At 41.9% G+C, this 26,909-nt stretch overlaps 1 long non-coding RNA gene across 3 annotated transcripts in view; it reads left to right on the top strand.

Annotated features, from left to right (window-relative positions):
• The first annotated feature begins 2,255 nt into the window (after positions 1–2,255).
• The window catches only part of LOC145429620 (uncharacterized), a 49,060-nt gene continuing 24,406 nt past the window's right edge, over positions 2,256–26,909 (top strand). The window contains exons 1-2 of one of the 3 annotated variants that reach the window (XR_013909882.1): positions 2,269–2,383; positions 22,309–22,463. This is a non-coding gene — a long non-coding RNA (uncharacterized LOC145429620). Of the gene's footprint in view, positions 2,384–22,308; positions 22,464–26,909 lie in introns of all 3 variants that reach the window. The other 2 variants (XR_013909880.1, XR_013909881.1) reach the window with 2 other exon arrangements.

Consider the following 26,909-nt stretch of genomic DNA (forward strand, 5'->3'; position numbering starts at 1 on the left):
CTCCAGCACCAAACCGCCTCCTCTTTCCTGACTCTGAAGTCCAGGATAAGGCTGTTGTCTTGATTTTACATCTGCAGAACAGCAAACACACCGAGAGCAGGAACAACAAACCTCAGCTCTTCACACCTCCGTGAACACTGCCAGTGACAGTAGCTTGGATAAAAAACACTGTGCCATGCAGCTATTTTTAATAGGTAGGAAACTCTACCTGCAGGGCAAATAAAGAGACTTATGATGCTTGGAAACTAGGTCATAATCGAGTGAAAAAGACAGCTCTGTGATCTTATATATAAAACATATGAAAGCTGTTTTTAACTTTGAAGCTTTGTGGTCTGTCCAAGCTGGAGTCAAACTGTGAAGTATAGTATACAAAATAACATGGCAGTGAGCTTTTACTGGATTCACATTAACATTACAAATGACTTAAGAAAGTCATTTACACAACAATGATTCATTTTATGTTATTTAGAGGCAATCATTATGATTTAAACTGGTCAATAGTAGTTGTTGGTGGTGGACGGCTGTTTACATCCACTTATTATTGGTCGTAAAGGTCAGGAACATTTTTTTTTAATGGTTTTCTTAAACTGTTGTTTTCCAGGGTGAAATGATTGTACAGCATTCATGTTTAATGACTTCAAAAAACATGAGTCATGGTGAAAAGCTTTTAGCATAATTTTTGCTGGATATTTGACCACTCCTCTCGACGGAGTTGTTAGAGTTCATTTAAAGTGGTTGGTTTCTTGGTTCGAGCCGGCTCAGCCCTACTTTCAACAGGGTTGAGGTCAAGATTTTGGGAATTCCATTCCAGAAGCTTAATGTTAGCCTGCTTTATCCTTTCCAAAACCATCTTTAATGTGTATTTGGTATCATTGTCCCGTTGGAACTTCTCATTGTATCCCAAGTCTCAAACTGCACATTTAAGGTGAAGCTGAAGAATTCGAAGGTAACCTTCCAGTATTCCATCTACTTTGTGCAGCATACCAGTGCCACTGGCAGCAGTACATACCCCAAGCATGATGCTGCCACCACCATCCTTGACAGTTTATAAAGTGTTCTTGGGTTTCAAAGCTTCAACTTTACTCCTCCAAACTTATCTCTTGTCATTGTGGCCAAACAGTTCCATCTTTGTCCGTAAGGTAGTTAGCTTGTCTATGTGGGCAACGGCAAATATTAGTGTAGTTTGAAGGAGCGGAGCTTCGTTCCTGGTCCCTACGCCCTCGGTCCTGACTTCACTGTAAACAGTGCTGCTGGTGTTCCGGCAGGCTTGAGGCTTGATAGTTTCTGAACAACCTAACCAATTTCTTCTCATTTGAGGGTAGCCATGTGGGTCTTGATCCGCTGACTCTTATGTTAAAATGACCAATTTTACTTTAAAAAAGCATGTACACACTGCTACAAAAGGCTTCTTGGGGCTCCACAGATAGCTTACCCCTTCATAGCAACTGAATGTTATTTCATAACGTATCTACTGGGATACAGTTGAAGCTTATAGAGAGGGGGGTATCTGCTTCAAGCGACAGTGTTTCTGTCTACTAGGCCTCACCACTTGTTGGATTTTTCACTGTAGTGGATCTCTTAATTGTATTTTTTGCTGCTGGTGAACTTTTTGAAGCGTTTTTAAAGTAATTATCTTGCAAGAAGTTTGTGCTTCAGTTTTGGTGAGTATAATTCCAGTATGATATTATTCCGTTACCCACCAATTAACCAATACGTCTGTCTGTGAGACAGTTTGCCTCAGCCCAAGGCCCAGAGAGGAAAGCAGCATTTCTAAATGTCATGTGTATAATAGCTTGCATTTGTATTCACTCACACAGGTGAAATAATAAAATGAACAAAAGTAGTTTTGTAGTAATTCTGTGGAGCAGCAACTGAAAATAATTTTTAAAAACTTTAATTTTAAACGTCCAGTTCTCTGAGAACTCGGTCCTTGCTAGTTGCCTAATTTTGTCAACTAGCAGCTAAATATTAGCAGTAAGTGTTGACATCAACCCCATGCTGATGTGCTGTGCTGGCTTTAGGGTGAGCTTGGGTTAACCATGTGCTCCAGGGTCATTGTGTCCAAATGAGTTGTTTGTACATCCAGGGCTGGGGCCTCTCTTCATTTAGACTGTGTCCAGATCCTAATGCTGTTCAAAAGGTCAATCAGTCCCCGCGTGAAAAATGACCCGAGCTTAGACCAACATGCTGCTGTCACACAATTCGTTGGTCAGGCCCCCACCGCGTCAGCACTTTCCTGTGTACCCTGGGGCATTACAGACCACCCCCACATCCTTACCTCGTGGCACACACATACATTGTGTTCTGTCAAAATAAAGGCCTGAATTCTTCTGTTTCTTTCTTCTGCTGTGCTGCGTTTTTCCAGCCCAGGCTGCCATTTCAGGTAAACCTTTTCTTCATCTTTGGTATTAGTGGAAAAACATGCATGAAAACAAACATTTAGATTAAGAAAATAAGAATACATATAAATACTAAAGGTAAAACAGAAATGCTAATGTAAGACGTAAGAAACTAATGACACAAATAAAAGTTAGAATAAAGGTCAGAAGAAATGTGACGTCAATTTGTAGAATCAGCAAAAACATCTGAAGACATTTGTGTCAGAAAAGACAGTTTTGTTGTAGTTTTTCCACAAGTCAAACTTTTGTCTTTGTTTTTCTTTTCTTTTTTAGTTGGTGTTTGGTGATTTTTACTTGGTAAAATTTAGGAAAAGCAAACAAGTAATAATTAGCAATGCACTAAACCACTGCAGCTCAATCACCATGCAAAAGCAAACATACTTCACAACCTCTTCCCCATCATTCCAGAGAAAGGTTGGTCACCAAACTTCTAAACAACACAGTGTTTAGAAGTTTGACTTCGTTTTTCTTGGTTATTAATGTGTTTTGCAAGTTTTTCCAAGTCCATGCACTGATATCCACTAGAGAAGATCACAGCCTTTCAGAAATGGTTTCTGGTTGTATTTCTTGCATACAAACATTTCTTGTTACTAGCTTGTCAACATTAGCCTGTAGCTAAAGTTGTCCACCCACACAAAAAATGAACACAGTTGTGATTAGTTGCCTGAAAAGGATCAACAATGAAGACAACATCATCTTTCTGAGAAGATAGATGTGAATCAATAGTAAAGCTCAACATTAAAACTTATAGACCTCTCTGGTGAAACGTTTTCTACCCTCACTAAATTTGACATAGATTTACTAATTCATATTTGTATACAGTTTAGTCCACATAGATTGCAGGGTAATACAGGTTACGGATAATGAAGTAATAACACCAAGTGCATCAGCTGGGTTATAAAATGTGCCACGTGTTAGTTTGTAGCCAAGTGAAAGTATATAGCTAAAAAAAAAACTAAAGAAGACCGAGAATAGAGCTTTGAAGTACTCCAGTGCTTACAGCAGACTTTCACTTCCCAAGAAATACATGTAAGTAGAATCAGTTCTGTATGTTTTTCAATAGTTGAATGATTATTACTGCTGCATGATATTTGCATACAAGTAACTACATGCACATGGGATCAGCTGTCTAGTTAAAAATTTCACTTTGCTAGAACTTTATCTTTAGATAATCAAGTGTGTTAGAAACCAACAATAGATTTAAACTCCCAAAGTTTAACATAGCATCTGTAAAACCTGTCAAAATCATAAAAGGGGTGGAATGTGTGTGCTCAGGTTTTTTCAGGTGGAGTTTTTTCTGTGGAAACACAAATGGAAAGTGACCAGTCTCACTCAGCATCCAAAGTGCTTTTACAGCTCATTCACTCAGGCAACTGTCAGTGTAAATAGTTGGCACTATATGAAGAGAATTGAGTTGTTTACATGGCACTGCAAGAGCTTTGTCCATCTTACTAACACACCCACAGCTAGTTTAAGAATCATCAATTAACTTAACAATTAGCAGTTTTCTAAAATACTTTGTTTTTGCTGACAGTCATCGTTTGGATCGATGTAACTCTAAATAAATAAGCTTGTTAGTGCCACAACAGTTACTTTTCTTTGGTTTCACTTCATTTGAATCTTGCAGCCCCAAAATCCCCAAAAGTTTCTACTACACAGCAGAAAAAGAAGATAGCGAGAGAGATGAAGATGTGAAAGGTGTGTGATGTTTCCTGAGGTTGCAGATAGACACTGCCATCTAATTTTAGAGAGTGCAGCTGCTGTTTGATCCACCAAAGGATCCTCTGCCTTTAATCAGCAAACACCCAGCAGTGAGCACCAAGAAAGGAACACAGTGTTATGTTGACTCTGTATCTGGAAAAGAGGTTTACAGAGCAAAGCCCAAATATAGCAGCTAGTTCTCAGAGCCGCAACCCTGTTGCCTGGATATCCCTGCTGGAAAGTAAACAGAGGGGATGTTGGATTTGCCACGTCAATGAACTGGCAGGAAGTAAAGGCCACACTGAGGGGGGAGGGGGAGGCAATCTCTTTTATTAATGCTGAAACTTTATAACCTGGGAACAGCAGGCTGGACTGTTTCCTGGCTGGAGAGGGAGTTTTACAGTAGAGCTGTGTTTAGAGGCAGTACGCATCTTATCTGGCACTTTTATTACAAAGCACAGGGAGCCAACCAAATGTGATATTGATGACATCACCCTGCAGAGATACAGAAAAGTCTCTGCAGGTTGAAAACACACACAAATTAAAGGACAAAGGAGAGCTGTGTCATTCAGAGGAGACTTGTGAGTTTCTGTAAGTAGAATGGGAGGCAGAGCCAGCTCCCAGTTTGGATACGGGTTAAAACTTTCCTTTTCAAATAAGGCTTGAAGACTTCCCATGATGAACTCTGTATCTGTTTATACACTGCTAATGCAGCTCATTAAATTATGTCTTCTCTGTCCCACAGTTGTCTTTTGTCCGTCTCCCTGTGCTCCCGCTTTATTCTTCTCTCCTCTCCCAAACTGGTCACAGCAGATGGCCCCGCCCCTCCCTGAACCTGGTTCTGCCGGAGGTTTCTTCCTGTTAAAAGGGAGTTTTTCCTTCCCACTGTCGCCAGGTGACAGATTTTGATTTTCGAGGTTTCCTCTAACATTATTAAGATAAGATAAGATAAGATAAGATAACCTTTATTAGTCCCACACGTGGGAAATTTGTTTTGTCACAGCAGGAAGTGGACAGTGCAAAAGTTATGAGGCAAAAATTAGAATACAATAAGAATAAATACAGTACACAACTGTACAGAATATTACTGTTACCTTTCAGTACTAAGCACCTTAACCCTCCTGTTATGTTGCGGGTCAGATTGACCCAGAACAGAAGAGATGTCACATGTCATCTGCATCACTACAGAAAATGAAAAAAATCAAAATTATAAAAGAAAATTGTAAAATAATCAATGCCAGTGTTTCTGACACTTTTGGATGAGTAAATTTGCCCCGGGTCAAATTAACCCAGGAGCATAATTGGTGTTCCTGGAAACCAACATAACAGGAGGGTTAAGGCAACTTGTATGATATATAAATAAAATCTAAAGAAATATTACTCACTCACCGCTGGTGCTGTGCTGTACCTGCTGTTTCAACACCTCTGCCACCTTATTATCCACCATTTAATGTTAATTTATTGAAGTATTTAAGTTCCCAATTTTATTTACAACATATTTTTGGAGAGTGACAAGCTCACTGTTAATTGTTAATTGCCCCTTGGGGATAAATAAAGTCTTTCTGCCTCGATACAAACCTCATTAATTATAGTTAAACATTTCAAAGACATTACAAAGACATAATAATTAATAAAGTCTGGTTAACTATATCATCCTGGGTTAGGTCATCCATGTTGCTAATCATGTTTAAACATTAATTTTGATCATAAGCTTTCACAAAGAGAAAATCACACTTTCCCTGATCCAAGGAGCATCCCATTTTTCTTTTGTCAAATTTACCCTTCCTTGTTTTTTAATCTGCTTTTGGGCTAATGTCTCGGAGATGTGCTTTTTAAAGGGGAACACTCCCATCCTTCCAGCTCTCTGTTTAGCCTTAGCTTTGAGCATTAACTTTTAAGTACACTGTGGTTTGTGCTGTGCAGGGCGGAGCTGGGCTCTTGGCTGTGTTTGGAAGGCCTGGATCTTCTTCCTCAGATCTGCTTTGTAATTAAATATCCCCCACAGCAGCACAGGGCCACTTAAAGAAGGGGAAGAGCCGCTTCCCTGCCAGCCTTCCTCTGTTAAATGTGTAACAGCTGCTCAGCACTTTCATCCTTGCTTGCTTAATATTTAGTTTGTTTTTAAAATCAGAGCCGACCTTTGATCCTCCACCCTCGCCTCCAGGCAGTTCTATATTTGATCTGCTAACGTCAGCATGCTTCCTCTTATCTACACTTTCACAAGTAACGCTAAAATCTGTTTATGTCATTTGTGTATTGAGGAGTCACGGGGTTTTCCTGAGGCTTCTTTTAGACTGCTCTCCACACGGCTGAATGAATAAGATGTTTTGTATTGTAACCTGATTTAGATCCTATGTGCAAAATAAAATTATGAAGATGACTTTCAAAGGAGACTAAGAAAAAGATATTTTGAAATTTAAGCAAAATATGTTAATTCCATAGCAAACTTATGCCATGCCCTACTTTAAAGCAGGAAAAATCCCTGCGAGACAAACTGGAATAATTAGGGCACTAAAAGTGTGGAGGATCCATTGTATCCGTGTAATAATAATTACTCGAATTAATCACGCTAAACATGCTCAAAAAGTCTTGAAACGTTGCACACACATGTGTAAATGTATGTGTTTCATTGGTTTTGGACATGGATGTTTTAAAACGGCTCTAGAGCGCCACCCTATGCATTGATTTTGATGGATTTTATAATTAATCAGTGTAAACTACAGTTTGTATCGTGGGGCGTTTCCATGGCGCCACAGTGAAATTCAATGATAAATTATAATTTTCTGTCAATCACACATACATCGTCCAATCCGGACCAAACTTTTCACATGTGATAATGACTGGCTTTTACATTTCAATACAACATTTGAAAATGGGCACAGCGCCACCTGGTGGAAAAACATAAAATTACATGTTTTACACTTTGAGGTACAGCAAGTGAATGACCCAAGAAATCTCAAATTTGGTGAGGAAGCCTGAAAAAGTTGGTCGTATGTTACATTGAAAACTGTAAGTTTTCGCAAATGACCGTGAACCTGGTGGCAAGGCAAATTTCAATGTTTTGCCATGAAGAATGAAAGTACTCTTGTTTAATGTGCCCAAACTTCACAGATTGATGAAAGCCCAGCCCTGAACAGACCTTGATGACATGCCAGTGCTAAACTTGAGTTATCACTATCGGGTACGTACAGGAGCAGCCGCATCCAGCTGCATCCAGGAGGCTTCATGGTGCTTCCCTAACTGGGCCAGCGGCCATTTTCTGTATCTAATCCCTTTTTTTGCCTGTGTTTTCTTTTCTGGTCCTGGTGGCTATGGACACTTTGCCCCACTCACTGGGAGCCACATGAATGTTGGGGCAGTAGTGCTGGAGGCGTGGGTGCCTAGGTCAGCTGTTCAGTGTCACCGGCTCATCCTATTGGCTATGGTGGACTCCATCCAACCCTGGTTCAGCTGGGGGCTTTTTTTGGAAGTTAAATGAGTGGGAATCAGATGTGTGCCAGGGGATATTCACAAATATCCCATTGTTCCAGTGGAAGACAGCTGGGAGGTCTGGGCAGCTGCTGTACTCTTAGGCATCCCTTTCTTCAGCTCTGATAGTTGGCTTTCTTCAAAGATGTAGTCCACCTGTGTGTACCTCCCTCCACTCTTATACATCATCCTGTGTATAAAACTTACATCTGTTCGTACGATGGTCTTTCGTTCTACACGGTGCATTTCAAGGTCCTGCACCCATCCGTCGGTAAACTGTTCCTGGGTTTGTTGCAGTGACCTGAAGTTACTAAACTTCACGAGTGTATGCACTCACTCCAAGAACCGTATGATTATAAATCTGAGCGTGGTGAAAGTTGGGCAGCACGCTGACGTCTTTTGTCCACTCTGTGTGCTCGTAAGGGTCTGACCCTTTCACTCCTTTGATTTTTTTCCTCGTATCTTTTCTTTGTCTTTTCGTCGAGTCTGTCTTTGTACGGACCGGCATTGTTCTCCTTTTGTTTTGTACATTCCTTTTTTGTGCGGCAAAGAAAAAACAAGAAGGTATTGGAACCGGAGAATGAACGTTTTGCGGTGCTGCAAATGCTTGTATTTGATGCGGTACTTGGATCGTTTTGCCACGAGTTCCCGGCATGCAATGCGCGAAAATCAGGTGATTGCTAAACAAGGGGGCGGGTGCATCCGGCCTCCTCGGCTGTAATTGGTCCAGCCCAGAGTTGATCATGACCAATTGGCCAATCCAACACCTTTCATTATATATACCCTTCCTAAAAAAAATTTTAAAAAAATCCACCGGCCCATAAAAACAAAAAATCGCCAGCGGCAAATGCCCGGTATGCCCGATGGCCAGTCCAGCTATGATGGGTGGTGACCATGGTGGCCATTTAGAAGTCGGCCATCTTGGATACAACTTTTGTTTTTTCAATAGGAAGAGGGCCATGTGACACATCAAACTTATTGGTAATGTCACAAGAAAAACAATGGTGTGCTTGGTTTCAATGTAACTTTATTCTTTCATGAGTTATTTACAAGTTTCTCTTTGTTCACAGCCATTGACATGTCGAAGAGGTTAACACGTGAGGAGCGGATCGAAATTGTGTTGATATGTGGTGAACGCAGTAACCGGGTCATTGCAGCAGATTTCAATGCAAGACACCCTACGAGACCACCCATCTCCCATGCTACAGTCAGCAAACTGCTTGCTAAGAAACTGGTTCAGTGTTGGATTTGCCAAAATGTGGACGCAAGAAAACTGTCACTAAATCAAATCAAATCAAATCACTTTTATTGTCACATCACATGTGCAGGTACATTGGTACAGCACATGTGAGTGAAATTCTTGTGTGCGAGCTTCACAAGCAACAGAGTTGTGCAAAATACGATAACATAAACAGGCAAAATACAAGAATGGCTACATCTGAAACTAATAAATATATGTACAATATATAATAGTATATGCATTTCTGGATGTGTATACTAAATATTTTTCTACGTGTGTGTGTGTGTGTACACATATTTTACAAATTAAATAGAGTAAACAATAAATAAAATATATAAAATAAATAAAATAAAATATACAGAGTGAGACATGTGCAAAACAGTGGCGTTACTGTACAGTATGGAGTGCATAATGTTAAAGTTCCAGTAGTGAAGCTGAGGTGTCTATGAAGTATCAGTGGCTGTCCTAGCTTCATTCAGCAAGAGCCCACAGCGTAGCACTCGCCGCATGTCACTGGAGAGTGGCATTAGTCGAACATCCCTTCGGCAGATATTAGCTACTCACAAATGTCACCCTTACAAACTCCAGCTACTGCAGCATCTCAACGAGGATGACCCACATCGGCACACAGAATTTGCAGAATGGGCATAGACTCACAAGTTAAATGGGCAGGGGATCTTGACTTGTTCGTTTGTCTTTTGTTTTTTTGGCAGGATTTTCTCCAACTTTGCTATGGAATTTATGTAAATCTAACCATGTGTGAAGACTAGAGAACTTTTGATTATCCACACACATCTGTGACAATTGGCACCTTACACAGTTTAAAGTTGCATTATAGAAATATAAAATATAATCAATCTGTCTCTATTAATGTGCCACATACCACAGGCCTTTAAGGTGCAGTAATTAAACCTTTACTTAAAAAGCCACCATTTGACCCAGCTGTCTTAACCAATTATCTCCAACCTTCCTTTCATATCAAACATCCTTGAAAGAGTAGTTGTCAAACAGCTAACAGATCATCTGCAGAGGTTTATTTGAAGAGTTTCAGTCAGGTTTCAGAGCTCAGCACAGCACAGAAACAGCTTTAGTGAAGGTTACAAATGATCTTCTTATGGCCTCTGACAGTGGACTCATCTCTGTGCTTGTCCTGCTAGACCTCAGTGCAGCGTTCGATACTGTCGACCATAATATCCTATTAGAGCGATTAGAACATGCTGTAGGTATTACAGGTACTGTGCTGCAGTGGTTTGTATCATATCTATCTAATAGACTCCAGTTTGTTCATGTAAATGGAGAGTCCTCTTCACACACTGAGGTTAATTATGGAGTTCCACAGGGTTCAGTGCTAGGACCAATTCTGTTTACATTATACATGCTTCCCTTAGGCAGCATCATTAGAAGACATAGCATACATTTACACTGCTATGCAGATGGCACCCAGCTCTATCTATCTATGAAGCCAGATAACACAATCTTCACTTCACTTTTTTTTTTTTTGAAGAATTCTCACGGCACTCTTATGTCCCACATCGGTGTGGGTATAATCCCAACCCTGTGTGTGGTGCAGTGATTGGAAAACACTGATCTAGAGACAGCCACCAAAACAGTCTCTGCAGAAAGCTAATGATCTGCTGGACTCCAGGATGACATATCTTAGACCTCAGTTAGCACAGTACCTAGACTGATGATAGAATGATCAAGCGGTTATGTGGGCCACTCTCTGGATCAGGCTCGTTCTGCTGTGCTGTATGGATGACTTAATCTCATAGGTAAGGGACCCAACACTAAAGCATGAAAGAAGGATGGGTTCTTTTTCAATGGGAGCATCTGGGGTAGAGAACTGGCGAGAGAGGCCCTCCGGCTTGGTGTTGAAATTAAAGCAAGCAAAAAACAAGTACCATCAGACTGGACGTGCATTTTATAAACACTTATCAGTTTGAATTTAAGCCAAGTTTTTCTGATCTGTACAAACAACAAAAGGATGTTCTGCCCCCTCGAGCCAGTGCCTCCATACCACTAAAGCTACCTTGATTGGCAGCTGCTCCCAGTCCTCTATGTCCTAGTTCCATTCTGCAGGGGATAAACGGCAGAATGCTCCACTGTAATGGTCCCAAGGGAAGCTGAAGTCCTGCGAGGTGAAATTTCCTGAACCTGGTGGGTCCTGCAGCTTTGGTGTTTACTCGTGTGGTCATCTAAATAGATGACATTGGAAACAAGTCTGATCAAGGGTCTCATAAAATTCTTTGGTTGCTAACTCACTTGTGATATTGTCATTTAATTGATAGAGGAATGCGCCCTGAAGAGCTCTGTCTTCTCCACCACCAGAATCCAAAAATTGATGGAGAAGTCAGCCACACTTTGCTTTCCTTCCCTAGTTCCTTTCACAAACACACACGCTCAGGGGGCTCCGATGGAGTGGATCATGGCAACTAGGTGAGTGGGGCCAGCAAAGCTGATTCAGTGGGTGGATCTAATTGTGCACCTGGAGCAGTTGGAGCCTGACAGACACCAGGAGTGGTGTGTGAAACTGTGGAAACAGACTGGATGTCAGGGTCTGCGGAGGCAGACCATGCGGAAACGTGTGTGGTGGACCCAGGTGCGAACACAGGCGAGGATGCAGGAGTGGATTTAAACAAAAGCGAGCCGTTTATTATGGCTGATGAAAAGGAACAAAACAGAGTGAAGGCAGCATAAGAGTAACCGTTCAAACGAAAACCTAAACTGGAAATAAACTAAGGAAAAGCTATGGCTTGGAATACGGAACACAGAGGTGGTAACACAGACGACGCGACACAGACTGTATGAAACACAGAGACTAAATACACATGAGGGATGATCAGGGGAAGTGGATGCACACGGGGAACACAGGTGACACTGATAATCATAACTGGGGACACTGGAAACTGAACTGAGGGGGACACAGGAAACTGAACTGAGGATGGCTGCGAGGGAGCTAACTGAGCTGTGAAGGGCTGCGAGGGAGCTAACTGAGCTGGCCTGGGAGGAGAAACACGAGCAGGAAAAGGAGTAGGCTCAGAAAAAAACAGTCCGAGAAATGGCAGACTCAGGGTCGACAAAAATAGCTCTATCAAAAATGAACCCGCCGTCCACTTCATGTTTTGTAGTTTTAGCATTGTCCGGTTTATGGCGGCGGGCGCGCCGCCTCCTTCGAGCAGAGGAAGCTGGCGCGATGGGCGCTGATGGCGCCAACACAGAGGGTGACGTAGTGGTGAGTTCCCCGTCGTCCGCCCCCATCCTTGCCAGAAATGAGACAGGCGAAAAATAGCCTAAGCGGATCGGAGACGGCGAGCGGCTGGTAGGCTGTGCAGCAGGTGAGAGGTCCTCCTCCGGGATGAGCCAGGGTTTCCACCGGAGCTCGTCCTCCCGATAAGCCCGTAACACCTGCTGCCGCTCTTCCTCGCCAAAGTCTATGGCTTCCGTTGTCTCCGTGCGCCACGCCGTGCGGCCAGACCGCGGTGAAGACGCGGAAGCCGGCGGGGTGCGGGCGGAAGGTGTGTCTGTGGCGAGCCTCACCGTTCCAACTCTGACCGCTACTGGCTCATGAGACAGCGGGGAAACGGCGCAACGGCACGGCTCTGGTGAAGGTGCACGCCCACCGGGCCGCTGCTCCTGCGGACGGAGTTGGAGGGTGGAGACGAGAAAGTCGCTGACGAGGGGGTGCAGCGTCTCCCATAACCAGGGGAACACAGATACGCACACCCCTACTTGGCGGGCGAACTCCTCTCGTTCCTCCTCACTGGAACAGTGCAGCCACTTGTCGCATAGAGACTCCACTGTCCGGACGATCCCCCTCCTCTGTGTCGCTGGGTCCGACATGGTCGCGTCGTACTGTCAGGGTCTGCGGAGGCAGACCGTGCGGAAACGTGTGTGGTGGACCCAGGTGCGAACACAGGCGAGGATGCACGAGTGGATTTAAACAAAAGCGAGCCGTTTATTATGGCTGATGAAAAGGAACAAAACAGAGTGAAGGCAGCATAAGAGTAACCGTTCAAACGAAAACCTAAACTGGAAATAAACTAAGGAAAAGCTATGGCTTGGAATACGGAACACAGAGGTGGTAACACAGACGACGCGACACAGACTGTATGAAACACAGAGACTAAATACACATGAGTGGATGCACACGGGGAACACAGGTGACACTGATAATCATAACAAGACACAGCAGGAGTGAACGTAACACTGATGGGAGATGGGCAAAGTAAAATAGGAAGTACACAGAGGTTCAAACAAGAGGGGAGAGAGCACGGGGGAGAACGCAGACATAACGGGCTGGGGAAAACATAGAATAAAACACAAAGAGAGACGAGGGCTCATAAATACACAGAGGGGCACACAGGGGGTGAGAGTCACGAAGGGAAAACACATAAGGAACAACGTAACAGATCAACCCAGGAAGCATGGCCTAAATAAAGAACAAAATACAAAAATACATGAAAACTAAGAATACTGGGCCCACATGGCCCAGGACCATGACACTGGAATTGTCCAAAACACACCTGAAACGTTCTACTTGTTTCTACTAAGTAGTCCTGAAGTTCTTTGCCCAGTTTGAGACCACCCCTCCCTGCACCCCCTGCACCTATCACCGTCTGTAGTCATGGAGTGAAGAGCAGATAGTTTCTCAGTACATCAGAGAATGCCTGCCCTCCTCTCTCGACTCCCAAAGGTGGGACCAAGTCACTGTTTGCAAGTCTCAAGTCTTTGTCCTTGGGTCTGGATTGACACATCACAAGTCAAGTCTGAAACTTTGAATTTCAAGTCTTTTTTCTTTTAACAATGTTGCAGGTATATGTTAAATGTAAGTAACAGACCATGTGTTCTTTTTTATATCTGTATTCATCTCAACACATGATGAAACAGGTGTGACTGAACCCACAAAATATACACAAAGTCATTCTGAAATTGCACCTCTATATTGGTCAGCTCAGTTAAACTTAGCTGCAAGAATAGTCTTCCTTTAAACTATAATTTCACAGAATAAACATTCAATGAAAAATACAAAAGCAGAACCTGAATGCACAGGAATGTGCACTTTAAGTCATTTCAGTTAACTATTCTGCGTTGCATTTCCAAAAGACCAAACCATCCAAAAGTCTGTCAGTCATTTGTGCACGATGAGGCCATAAAATGATGCTGCCATAGCTGAAAACTCGCTCCACAGCAGCTCTACATGCAGGCACTGCCAAAACTCTGGTGGCCACATGAAACAGTGAAGGAAGAACAAGAGGGTGCTCTATCCATCAGCAGTATCCAGGTAGTGACTTAGCTGCAGCACTGGACTAGTCCCTGCATCCTTCTTCGGCCTCTTACAGGAAGCAGCAGAGTCCTCCGTCTTCACAGTCCTCTGATGTTCCTCACCAGGAGTCACAGGTTTGCAGGATCTGCAGCATCTTGCAGGATCAGATCTGACAAAACAAATCAACAACAGCAAAAGAGCCCTTATTAGAATTTTAGACAAAAAAAATACAGAAAAAAATACACACTAAATTTAGTCTCTACCTTTAACTTTTTGTGCCACCTCTATCTTTATGTCCCGACAGCCCAACACATGGTGTTCCACCCGTAACAGAGAAACTGAAGGATCCAAAGCAGCTGCTTTGAGCTACACTGGATCTGAGGGGGCAGTGATCTTCTGCTCTAGCCATTCGCACACGATAAAGATTCCAAGAAATCTTTTGTTCACAGACGCTTGGAGACTCCTGACCAGACCCTTCAGGAAACAGACTTGAGGCTTCAGTTTCTCCAGGTGGTGATTGAGGGACAGCATGGATGGAACAACATCACTGATCGTGACTATTTTCTCACTTTGTGTCAAATCTGTTTCTTCTCCGAAAGGCTTCTAGATGTCCACCATCTCGTTCAACGGGTTCCACTCTGTTAAAGGAGATGAAGGAGTTTTCAAACGAAAACGCATCGTTTTCTCTCCGTTTCATCTCCCGTCCACACTGAGACGGCGTTTTCGCTTATGGAAAACGTATCATTTTCAGCAAAAGATTAGTGTGGACGTAGCCTATTTTGTCAAGTCATAAAATGAATGAGTCCAAGTCATGTGACTCGAGTCCACACCTCTGTCAACCCCTATCAGTTTGCATTACCCTTCACACCCGCTCCCGGATCTAAGCTTTCTCCACCAACCAGCCCCAACCTGTCAGGCCTCCACCTCTCCCCTCAACTGTCACTCAGCACCAGATCTCTGCAGGGCCACATTCTCAGCTACCCTACTGGACGCCTGTAGCTCTATAACTGTACAACAACACGCCCAACTAGTGTCATCGTGTAGTATGCCAATGAAACTGCTGTGGATGAGATAGAGCTCCAACAATTCTATTCTATTCTCTAACTGTAAGTTTAACACATGGAGTCACTTCCAGATCTCTTATTTACTTACTTTGGAAACAGGCCCATCCTGGTCATGAAAACATTTGTTAGTCACTTGCACAGTCACTTTGTGTGTGTGTAATAATGGTACTTCCTAACGAGTTGATGCAGTATTTTTGTTAAAAAGTGATATAAAGCTGGTAGTCTGCACTTCAACCACATCTTGACCGTTTGATTTGAAATACATTGTGATGGTATAAAAAGAAAAATGAGTTATGGAGCTAACTTTATTTAACCCCATCAGTGTGTCAGAGCTGCAGTCTCTGGCATTTTAACAATAACTAAATTTGTTAGATAGATTCCTTTTTAAAATACATTTTAAAGCATTAAATTGGCTTTAGAGCCAACCTGCTCTGACAGTTTTGCCACAAAAAGAAGAAACTGGGCCATTGTACAGAATAACTTAGACGTGTTGTTTCTAATACTATGACAATGTGTTGCTGCTGTGTGTAAACAAACTCTCACGCCATTTTTCTATTCTCCCCTCTCCGCGGTATTTTATCTGGAGGAAGTGAATACATGTGTTTCTAATTGTGCTGGAGGTTGAAGCCAACCAGCCAGTCTCCTGCTCTGATCATTTCCTACAGTCTGGTACCGTAAATAAGGAGAGAGAGAGCTGAGGTGAGGGGAGCGTTTTCTCCACGGCTTGTTTCACTTCATGTCTCATTTCTGGAAGCTGGGATGTTTCAGACAGACATCAAAGAGCTGTGGCTGTTCCCGCTCAGCTTTTTGTCTTTTAGGCCGCCCATATGCTGCTCACGCTGTTCTCCTAACATAAATCAAGGGAACGTGTCCCTGCTGGATGTGCAGGATGGGGTTGGGGGTTGGGGTGGGAGGTGTTCACCTGGTCTCACTTAATGCCACATTTCATTTCCCTGGTTCTCTACAATGGTGGTGGACAATGAGAAAATGAGGACTTTACATGACCCACGGAGTAAAAACGACCTCATGTGAAATATGCCGTGTAGACACTGAACTCTAAGAGAAAATATATATATTATATAATATATATATATTTCTAAAATATATTTCTATAATATATATATTATAGAAATATATATATATTATAGAAATATATATATTATAGCTCAGTCATTGCCTGCTATCTTTACTCACTGAAACCAGTCAAGAGATTTTCATCCTGTCCAGTGTCATAAAATGCTCTCATGGCTCTGGCTCGTCAATGAAACTGAATTCAATTCTAACTCAACTGATGAACACAGACGAAAACTGTATAGAAGAGAATACAATGCATCGTGCCTTAAAGCTGTATTATGGATGGGACAACTCCTTTGGTTGCAAAAACCCATTTTGGTTGTACAGAAATCTATGGGAATATGTCCGTGTAGGTCCGAGTCATCCAGGTCATGGTAGTTTGAGGACCTTGTGAAACTGGTGTGTTCCTGCGTTGTGTCTGACAATGAAAAGTAAAAGAAACAAAGACCTCCAAGTCATTAACTTGCCCACTCCAGCTCTTACAACCAAATGCAAACAGTAGGGAAGAGGGTTAGCTCAATCCACCACAACTCCCAAGCTAACCAGAATTATCTATTCATGCTAGCATTAACTGTGCCTATAACACATATGCAGTGTTGGGGAGTAACGGAATACATGTACCGCCGTTACGTATTTAGAATACAAAATATGAGTAACTGTATTCCGTTACAGTTACCGTTTAAAAAGGTGGTATTCAGAATACAGTTACTTTGTTGAAATAAATGGATTACACTGCGGTACTTTCCTGTTTCATGTTGTCGCGGGTCAGGACTGTTTGGGTTTTGTTTGACAGCTACGTTCTTTCGTTCCAGGCGGCAGCGTTACGGTTGCCATGGTTACAGGGCGACGCTCTCTCTCTCTTTCTGCGACTGTGTGTTTCCTGGGTGAGAGAGCGCCTTTTCGTTGTTGTTGTTGTGCTAAGCTAACAGGCAGAATGCTACAAGCATAGCTCTAAAGAATGTAGCATCATGGGCAGTGTAGTCCGTGCTGCAGGGAGAATGCACTGCCATACAGGAGGGAGAAAAAGGCGAGTGGAAAGGTATGAGTTGTCGTCGAGGAAAAACGGGAGCTGGAAGCATGTAAATATAATAATAACCACTGCAGCCAAGAAGAGTGCCTGACGAGCCCAGTTGTAAGTAAGCTATTAAGACTCGACTGTACACCGTGTTCGTGTTTTCCTCCGAAAACAATAAGTTCCGTTGGAGCCTTTCAACGCCTCTCTCTGTCTCTCGCAAGAAAAATTGACCCACACAACAAAGTAAAGCTATTTTTCGGCTATGAGCCGACAGGGACCCCGCCGTATTAGTCAGAGGTCCCTTTACTACAGTTCGGAGTCGCGGACCTTCAGTAATAGTAATAAATCACACAGCAATAGTACATTCACGTTGTTGTAAAAAGCATGATAATATATTAAGTAATCCAAAGTATTCAGAATATGTTACTGTCATTGAGTAACGTAACGGAATACGTTACAGAATACATTTTGGGGCATGTATTCTGTATTCTGTAACGGAATACATTTTAAAAGTAACCTTCCCAACACTGCACATTTGTGGCACACACCTACTACACATTTACAGCATCTAGCAAAGACAGGCACAATGATGACAATAATTGAACTAAAGACACACAATCAGAAATATCAGGGTGGCTAAATATACATTATATGTGTGTTGTACAGTGTCTGGAAAGAAAGGACACCCACCTCTCCCACAGGGGAACTGTAGAAAAGGGGAGAGGCCAAAGGGGTACACTGTATTTATAGGGTTGCACCAAAGAAGAAGAAGAGCAATGACGAGGGGCTCCAACTGATAATGAACATAACTACAGGCTTGAAGGTCCTAACAGTCAGGTATAACAGGAACGGTTTTGGGTCTAGAACACGTTTTGTGTAATTATAACAATATGTAATTTATGGCCCGGTTACACTTGGAAAGAAAGCGATTGAAAGAAAGTGGTAGAGATTCTCAGGTATTTAAACCCTAGTGGGAGTTGGTGACCCACTGTTGACCATGTGTCTCATTACTTGAGCCAATGTGCTGAAAAATGTATGAGAGCTTGCCTTACCCCACCATGGGACCTTAACAGGTCACATGATGAAAAGTGGTAGAGATTCCCTTAACAGGTCACGTGACCTGTTAATGCAATTCATTCGTGCTTGGAGAAAACTCTGCCGAGTTTCTCTGATAAACCTGCTGCATAAGAGATGACAGTGTTGTTCTGTTTGTCCTTCCGTTGGTGTCTGACCTCTGACCGTGCACCTTCACTGATTTGATGAAGGCCACGTGTTTTATGAGCTTTACTCATATGTGTTCCTTTTCTTTCCCATTTGTCTTAGAGGGAACATATTCTGCCCGGGTCCCGATCACCCCAAGTTTGTATTCCAGAGAATAATGGTAGTATGTACTGGTCTGTGTGTGTGTCTGTGTGTGTGTGTGTGTGTGTGTGTGTGTGGGGGGGGGGGGCTTCTGGTAAAGTTTAATGCTGAGGCTTCCAGCCTCCTCTGTGTGCAGCACATTTCAGAAACAGCAAATTATTTTCAAATATATTTTCTCTGGTGATGTTTCTATCATCTGAGCTGATGTGAACTCTGAAGGCTTTTACCTGTTGTGTTTGGATTTTGACCGGGTGTCATCCAGATATCGGTACCAGTGTACAGGTGCTGCCTCTTGATCCTTGGCACCCTGTGGATCTGTGAGCTCAACTAACACTTTCCTGTTAGTAGACTTCAGTTAGTAGTTTCAAGTCACAATCATTACTAAAGGATTCTCATTTTATAAACTATGGTCCTGTTAAATTTGAAAAGAAGACTAAAGTATTCTTCAAAACAGGAAATCAATTGTGTAAAAATATATAGAAAAACTGTAAACCTTCTTGTAACAAGGAAAAATCAGTGGTTCCTCAGTTACTGTGTTGAATTGTTTTCACATTTAGTAATCAATAGCGAGTAGTTGTGGTGGTCAGCAGGTCACCCAGAGGCTGAGTGTCCAATCTCCTAATGATCATTTTGTTTTGCCAGGTCACCTGTCTCCAAACAGTCATGAATAGTGACTGCTATTCAGAAAGTGATATTTGCTGTCTATAAACTGCAAGACAAACAACTGTCATCGAATGTATTACAGCAGACATATTGCAAACACACAGCAGTCAGTCTGAGGCATTCTGCACCAATGAACCAGACTTTGTCTCTGATGCATCTCCTTGGGGACACGACTCAGCTGGTTGCCAACTCGCTGTATTCTGGTTATATTCCTAAAAAAAAAAGCAATCTGAGCGTCATTTACAATTTCATTTGGCAGCAAATATGTCACTATAGTGACCTAGTAATCTATTCCAAATCTGTGAGGTTGTGGCTAGACACCAAAATCATTTCATGTGCATGTAATTACCACTGACTGTCTCGATCCCATTTTATCTATTTTACAGGTCAGAGTCACTCTGTGAGTGTTCATAGCCCTTGTTACAGTCTTTCAAGCAACCATTTCAAAGGTGAACAGATCTCAAGTTGATTGCACACAGTTGCAGTTGTTTTGGTTGAGCTGTGGTCTTCGATCCCGGTTTTCTCCAGTGTGACTTTAGAATAAACAAATGGCAGCTGTCACAGTGGCCACATCACAGTTTCATATTCTATCCCAAAAGATCAACAGTAACACCCAAGTTTGAAAAAGAAAACATTTTTTTAAAAAGTAGGTAAACTCGGGGTTAAACGAAAAAGAAAAATGTAAGTTAAGGATAAGTTCTATTGATACGGCCCGATATTACAAATCAGGAGGAGAGGAGGTTTAACTTGTGATGCCAGGCATGCTTCGGTTCTTCTGCTATTATGTAACCAGCTGCCTATGAATAAAACTTCCACTGAAATTCCACCGTCGTCACAGATCAAAGGCTCGTCCCAGCTTTCTGCTGCTGCTGCAGGCAATATGACTTCTTTTCTCCTCCCACTCTTCATCCATGTGTGACAATTTGACAGCCACAACTGTTAACTCTGTGTTTGTGTGTCTGAGCATGTGCGTGAGTGTGTGCGTCAGGTTGGTGTGTGTGTGTGTGTGTGGGGGGGGGGGGGGGGGGGGGGGTATATCCTCCAGTTTTCAGCTCCAAGTGTTATGTTTCTAAACTTTGGTTGCTTTTTTTGTCTGTTGTTGTGTAAGAGCTGCAGCCCACATTATTTTCCACCCTGATTTACGAATAAATTCTTTACAAATCCTACCATGTGGATTCATGGATTTTTTTTTCACATTCTGTCTCTCACAGTTGAAGTGTACCTCTGGTGCAAATTACTGACCTCTGTCATCATTTTAGGTGGGGGAACTTGCACAATCGGTGGCTGACTAAATACTTTTTTGCCCCACTGTATATATATATATATATATACACACATGTATATATATATATATGTGTATATATACACATATATCGTCAGTTGTCCAAGTACGCTAAGAAAGGAGTGGGAAGGCTGTATTTTTTGGATGAAGCTCCTCATTTTTTCTCATGCTATAAAAAAGAGCCTGCACTGCTCTAATAACAGCCTAGGCATAGTAGCAGAGAGTTTTCTCCTTCTTTCATTGTTAGTTGTGAACATCTGGTTCCAGGCCATGATTCGTGGAGAAGTGTTTTTCTCCTCCTTTTCTTTCCCAGTGATGATTGGGGATAGGATTGGTTTTGTGGGAAGGAGGGAAAAAAGTCTCTGGTGTCAATCAAAGGCTCATGGAAAGTTATCCAGTGAGCCAGGGCAGGATATGTTTAGATGGTGGTGGTGGTGGTGGTGGTTTGGAGGGTGGTGAGTGAGAGGAAGAGGGTTAAGTGTATATTCGTGAGGGGGGATGTTTGAGTCCAGGCGCTTTGCCAGGAGAGACAGAGAGGAAGGAGCAGGGATGAGGTGGTAATACTGAAAGATGGAAAAAAATGTGACCAGGCCTCAGATTTCAGGATGGTTTAAACTTATTTTCCTTTCTGTTTCCAAGGAACTCTTGCAGTACTTGTTTAACTTTGTGGGTTTTTCTTCATATCAGATGTATGGCTGAAACTGTTAGGGTTGTGTTTTTGGCGATTCAAACTCAGTTTAATCCCAAACTAAAAAATTATGACAAAAATCACGTCATTCTTAGTTTCCTTTTAATGATTTTACAACATATTTGTGATTTTATATGTTTGTATTTTTTTGATGATTATTTTTTATTGCTTTTAGTGTTATTTGATATCTTTAAATTCTGCAGAGCATCACTCTAAAGGTGTTTTACATATCAAGGCATCAACAGGCGACACATATACATTTTGACTGACTGTAAGAGGAAAAGGGTAAAAAGATTTATTGTTTGGCAGTAATAGAATAGAATAGAATTCAACTTTATTGTCATTGCACATGTCACAAGTACAAGGCAACGAAATGCAGTTTGCATCCATCCAGAAAGTGCTTTAGCAATAATATAGATATATTACAGAATATGGATCTATTATTATGTTACAATGTACACGGTATGAAGGTATATTATGAATATACTATAAGTATGTACAGGCTATAGTGTATAAGCTATGCACAGGCTATGAAGAGGATATAAATATGGTTAAAAATATGAAACTATACAGATTGTAGATATACAATTCTGAGTATTAATAAACAGCTATAAAGAGTTGTAAACAGTTGTAGAACTATAATTATTGTATTGTAGAAAATTATTGTCTATACAGCATTTGAAGTTGATCTAAAATAATTAAGACTTTATTGTTCTTAGCTGTAACTCCTCCTTTAAACCTGAAGCGTTATGATGGAGCCAACGAGCTCAGCACGTGCTGAGGGTCAAAGCTGACACGAATCCTCCTCAAAGCTGCTAGTCTCCATTCTTGTTGGGCCTTATGAACTTATATTTACAACATTAGTGAATTTTACCGTTTCCTTTAACTGGAGTATCAATGCTAACACGCAGAGCGAAGATTTTTATTATTTTTATTAAAAAAAGAAAAGAAGAAGAAAAAACAAGCTGAAGACAGTGGCTGGGGGAAGTGGAAAGGCTTTTTGAGTTCATCTCACAAACCCAGTGATGCTCAGATTTGTTTTTGTCAAAGAGCCTAGCCAAGCACAGTGAGAGCTTTTTCCTCCTGCAGAGAAAACCCAAAGTGAGGAAGCGTCTGTGAGGAGGAAAGCCAAGCTTCCACTGTGGTCGACCTACTTTCACAGGAGCCAACATCCAAAGAGGGGAAAATGGCAGAAAATATGGAAAGCCAGCCTCAAACACTGCACGCAAAGCCAGGGCTCAAAGGTGCGTAAAGAAAGGTTTGAATTGCTCTAATTCTGGATGACTGGAGAGTCTGAAGACTTTCGGACATTTTGTTTGTACATTCCATGAGATGCTTTTGATTCCAGTTTAGTTTTTACTTCACCACACGGACTAAAAACACCGAGCCACAGCCAGAGGAAAATATTGGATCCTTTTTTCCAGATGGAACTGAATATAGGCTGTCCTCAGTTTTTCACTGTAACTGGGGAAGACATCGGAAAATGTTTCAGAGTGGTTTTTAAATCATAGTGAACTTTCACTGGCTCAACGAAACAGTGAAATAGACCATAAGGACATCTGCAGAGAGGCAGGTCGGACAAAGGTGATCCGGTTTAAGCTTTAGGATGCTTTAAAAGAAGAGCATATCCAATCGCACAACAAATCCAAATCTAACTTTCTGATGGAAGCAATTCAGAATTGACGTTTTTATTTAAAACTTCTGTAAATGATAGATCTTTAGAAATACGCTCTGAATAAGAACATGCATGACCTGCAGTAGACAACGGATGAAAACCTGGAAGCTTAAAGGTTTGAGGCCTTTAGTCATCGACCGGTTATGTTGGGACAGCTTTGTTTACATTCAGCTGGTGAGCAAAAGAAGAACAGGAAGAAGCTTTGGTCTTCATATGTGTTATCCATTATTCACATACCATTACACTTTAAGCTCACATGTTCTGGACGGTGAGTGTATCCACACAGAAACCCAGCTGACCACATGGTTCAAACAGAGACTACAGCCCTCTGCAACCAGCGTACCGCTGAAATGTATTCAGTTCAATGTATTCAGTAGATCCTACAATAATAGATACAGACGAAAACCCAACAATCATATGACCCCTTTTGAGCAAGCACTTTGGCGACAGTGGGAAGGAAAAACTCCCTTTTAACAGGAAGAATCCAAACTGGAAGCTGGTTCCACAGAAGAGGGGCCTGAAAACTGAAGGCTGTGCCTCCCATTCTACTTTTAAATACTCTAGGAACAACAAGTAGGCCTGCAGTGTGAGAGTGAAGTGCTCTAATAGGGTGATATGGTACTACAAGGTCATTAAGATAAGATGGGGCCTGATTATTTCAGACCTTGTATGTGAGGAGCAGGATTTTGAATAATGGATTTAACAGGGAGCCAGTGAAGGGAAGCCAAAACAGGAGAAATCTGCTCTTGGTGCAGCATTTTAGATTAACTGAAGGCTTTTCAGGGAGTTTTTAGGACTTCCTGATAATAATGAATTACAGTCGCCCAGCCTGGAAGTAATAAATGCATGAACTAGTTTTTCAGCATCACTCTGAGACAGGATATTTCTAAATTTAGAGATGTTGCACAAATGGAGTCTTACATATTTGTTTAATATGTGCATTGAAGGACATGTCCTGGTCAAAAATGACTCCAAGGTTCCTCACAGTGTTACTGGAGGCCAAGGTAATGCCATCCAGAGTAAGAATCTGGTTAGATATTTCTAAGATTTTCAGGGCCGAGTACAATAACCTCAGTTTGATCTGAATTAAGAAGCAGAAAGTTAGCGGCCATCCAGGTCTTTATGTCTTTAAGACATTCCTGCAGTTTAACTCATTGGTGTGTGTTATCTGGCTTCATGGACAGATAGAGCTGGGTGTCATCTGCATAGCAGTGTAAATGTATGCTATGTCTTCTAATGATGCTGCCTAAGGGAAGCATGTATAATGTAAACAGAATTGGTCCTAGCACTGAACCTTGTGGAACGCCATAATTAACCTCAGTGTGTGAAGAGGACTCTCCATTTACATGTACAAACTGGAGTCTATTAGATAGATATGATACAAACCACTGCAGCACAGTACCTGTAATACCTACAGCATGTTCTAATCGCTCTAATAAGATATTATGGTCGACAGTATCGAATGCTGCACTGAGGTCTAGCAGGACAAGCACAGAGATGAGTCCACTGTCAGAGGCCATAAGAAGATCATTTGTAACCTTCACTAAAGCTGTTTCTGTGCTGTGATGAGCTCTGAAACCTGACTGAAACTCTTCAAATAAGCCATTCCTCTGCAGATGATCTGTTAGCTGTTTGACAACTACTCTTTCAAGGATGTTTGATATAAAGGAAGGTTGGAGATTGGCCTATAATTAGTTAAGACAGCTGGGTCTAGAGATGCTTTTTGAGTAAAGGTTTAACTACAGCCAGCTTGAAGGCCTGTGGTACATAGCCGATCATTAGAGATAGGTTGATCATATTTAAGATTGAAGCATTAATTAATGGCAGGACTTCTTTGAGCAGTTTTGTAGGAATGGGGTCTAAAAGACATGTTGATGGTTTGGAGGAAGTAATTATTGAAGTTAACTCAGAAAGATCAATTGGTACTAAGAGTAGCTGTAGATAATATTACATCTGTGGGATGATTATTGGTAATTTTTTCTCTAATGATTAAATTGTTATTTGTGAAGAAGTTCATGAAGTCATTACTAGTTAACGTTAAAGGGATGGTTGGCTCAACAGAGCTCTGACTGTTTGTCAGCCTGGCTACAGTGCTGAAGAGAAACCTGGGGTTGTTCTTATTTCCTTCAATCAGTGATGAATAGTAAGATGTTCTGGCTTTGCGGAGGGCTTTCTTATAAAGCAGCAAACTATTTCTCCAGGCTAAATGATGATCTTCTAAATTTGTGACATGCCATTTCCTCTCCAGCTTACGAGTTATCTGCTTTAGGCTACGTGTTTGAGAATTATACCACGGAGTCAGGTACTTCTGATTAGAGACCTTAGTTTTCACAGGAGCTACAGTATCCAGAGTCGTACGTAGTGAGGAGGTAAAATTATTAACAAGATAATCGACCTCTGTTGGAGCAGCGTTCAGATAGCTGCTCTATGTTGGTACAGGGCATTGAAGATGATAACAGTGGGTGGATTATATTCTTAAACTTAGTTACAGCGCTTTCAGAAAGACATCTACTGTGATGAAGTCTACTCTCCACTGCTGTGTAATCAATTATTGTAAATATATATGTTATCAGGAAATGATCAGACAGCAGAGGGTTTTCAGGAAACAATGTTAAATGTTCAGTTTCGATGCCATATATTAAAACAAGATCTAGAGTGTGATTAAAGTGGTGGGTGGGTTCTTTTACATTTTGAGAGAAGCCCATTGAGTCTAATAACAGATTAAATGCCATGTTGAGGCTGTCATTTTTAGCATCTACATGGATGTTAAAATCACCCACAATAATTATTTTATCTGAGCTCAGAACTAAATTAGATATAAAGTCTGAGAAATCAGACAGAAACTCTGTGTAAGGCCCAGGTGGACGATAGATGATAACAAGTAAGACTGGTTTCTGAGTTTTACAGCTGGGGTGGACGAGGCTAAGCATCAGGCTTTCAAATGATCAGAGCTTCCTGACCTGTTGTCCATCTACACCAAGCGGTGCAAGGTCAAAACCAGGAAGATTATGTTGGACCTCTCCCATCCCAACAATGGACTCTTCTCACTTTTGAGGTCTGGGAAGCGCTTCCACTCCATTAAGGCCAAAACTGAGAGAATGAGGAGGAGCTTCTTCCTCCATGCTATTCAGGCCCTGAACCAGGTGTAGGACATGACTCTCACACACATCACCGCACGCACTCTGGTTTTTCTTCTTGCACACTTCCTGTAATTTATAATTCTTTTGACTACTAATCTCTTACGTAAACTGTTATTTGAACATTCTTACTGTAAATTTCAAAGTTAAAGCTGTAAATTTTTTTAGTAAGCTCTGAATTTTTATATCTTACTGGAAACCTACTGTAATTTAATTGTCTGGCACTGCACAGCTACAAGCATTTCACCTCATGTCATACTGTGTATGGTTGTGTATGTGACAAATAAAATTTGAATTTGAATTAAAAGTCTGTCTGGGTCTTTGGTTGATTAATAGGCTGGTGTGAAAAATTGCTGCCACACGGCCCCCTCGGCCTGTGCTTCGAGGTTTCCGGTAGTTAGAATGACTCGGGGGTGTTGATTCATTTAAACTAACATAATCATCCTGCTGTAACCAGGTTTCTATAAGGCAGAGTAAATCAATTTGTTGATCAATTATTAAGTCATGTACTAAGTCATGTATCTCTATTCCAAGATGGCTGCGCGTGAACAACGCGAGGCTCAGCGTCTCTCCAGAATCTGCTATTTAGCGGTTTTTTATCTACTTTTTACCGGATTATTCGTCCAGAATTGCTGTGCGTTGCTGACCTACAGCAGACAAGAGCTTCTGGACATCTGGGCTCACAACTCCAACAGTTTTATCGCCGATCTCCGACTCATCCCAGAGATCTCCAGAACACCGGAGGCTGCCCACTCTCCCCGGCCGGGCGGAAGTGCACGCAGACAGCGCCGAGATCGTAAACAAAGGCGAGGTAGGCGCGGAGGGCTACGGGCTAAGCTAACGCTAACACCACACCGGCTGCCTTTACCCAGTATTTT

This window comes from Astatotilapia calliptera, chromosome 6 (assembly GCF_964374335.1).
Source record: "Astatotilapia calliptera chromosome 6, fAstCal68.1, whole genome shotgun sequence".
Classification (NCBI taxonomy): domain Eukaryota; kingdom Metazoa; phylum Chordata; class Actinopteri; order Cichliformes; family Cichlidae; genus Astatotilapia; species Astatotilapia calliptera.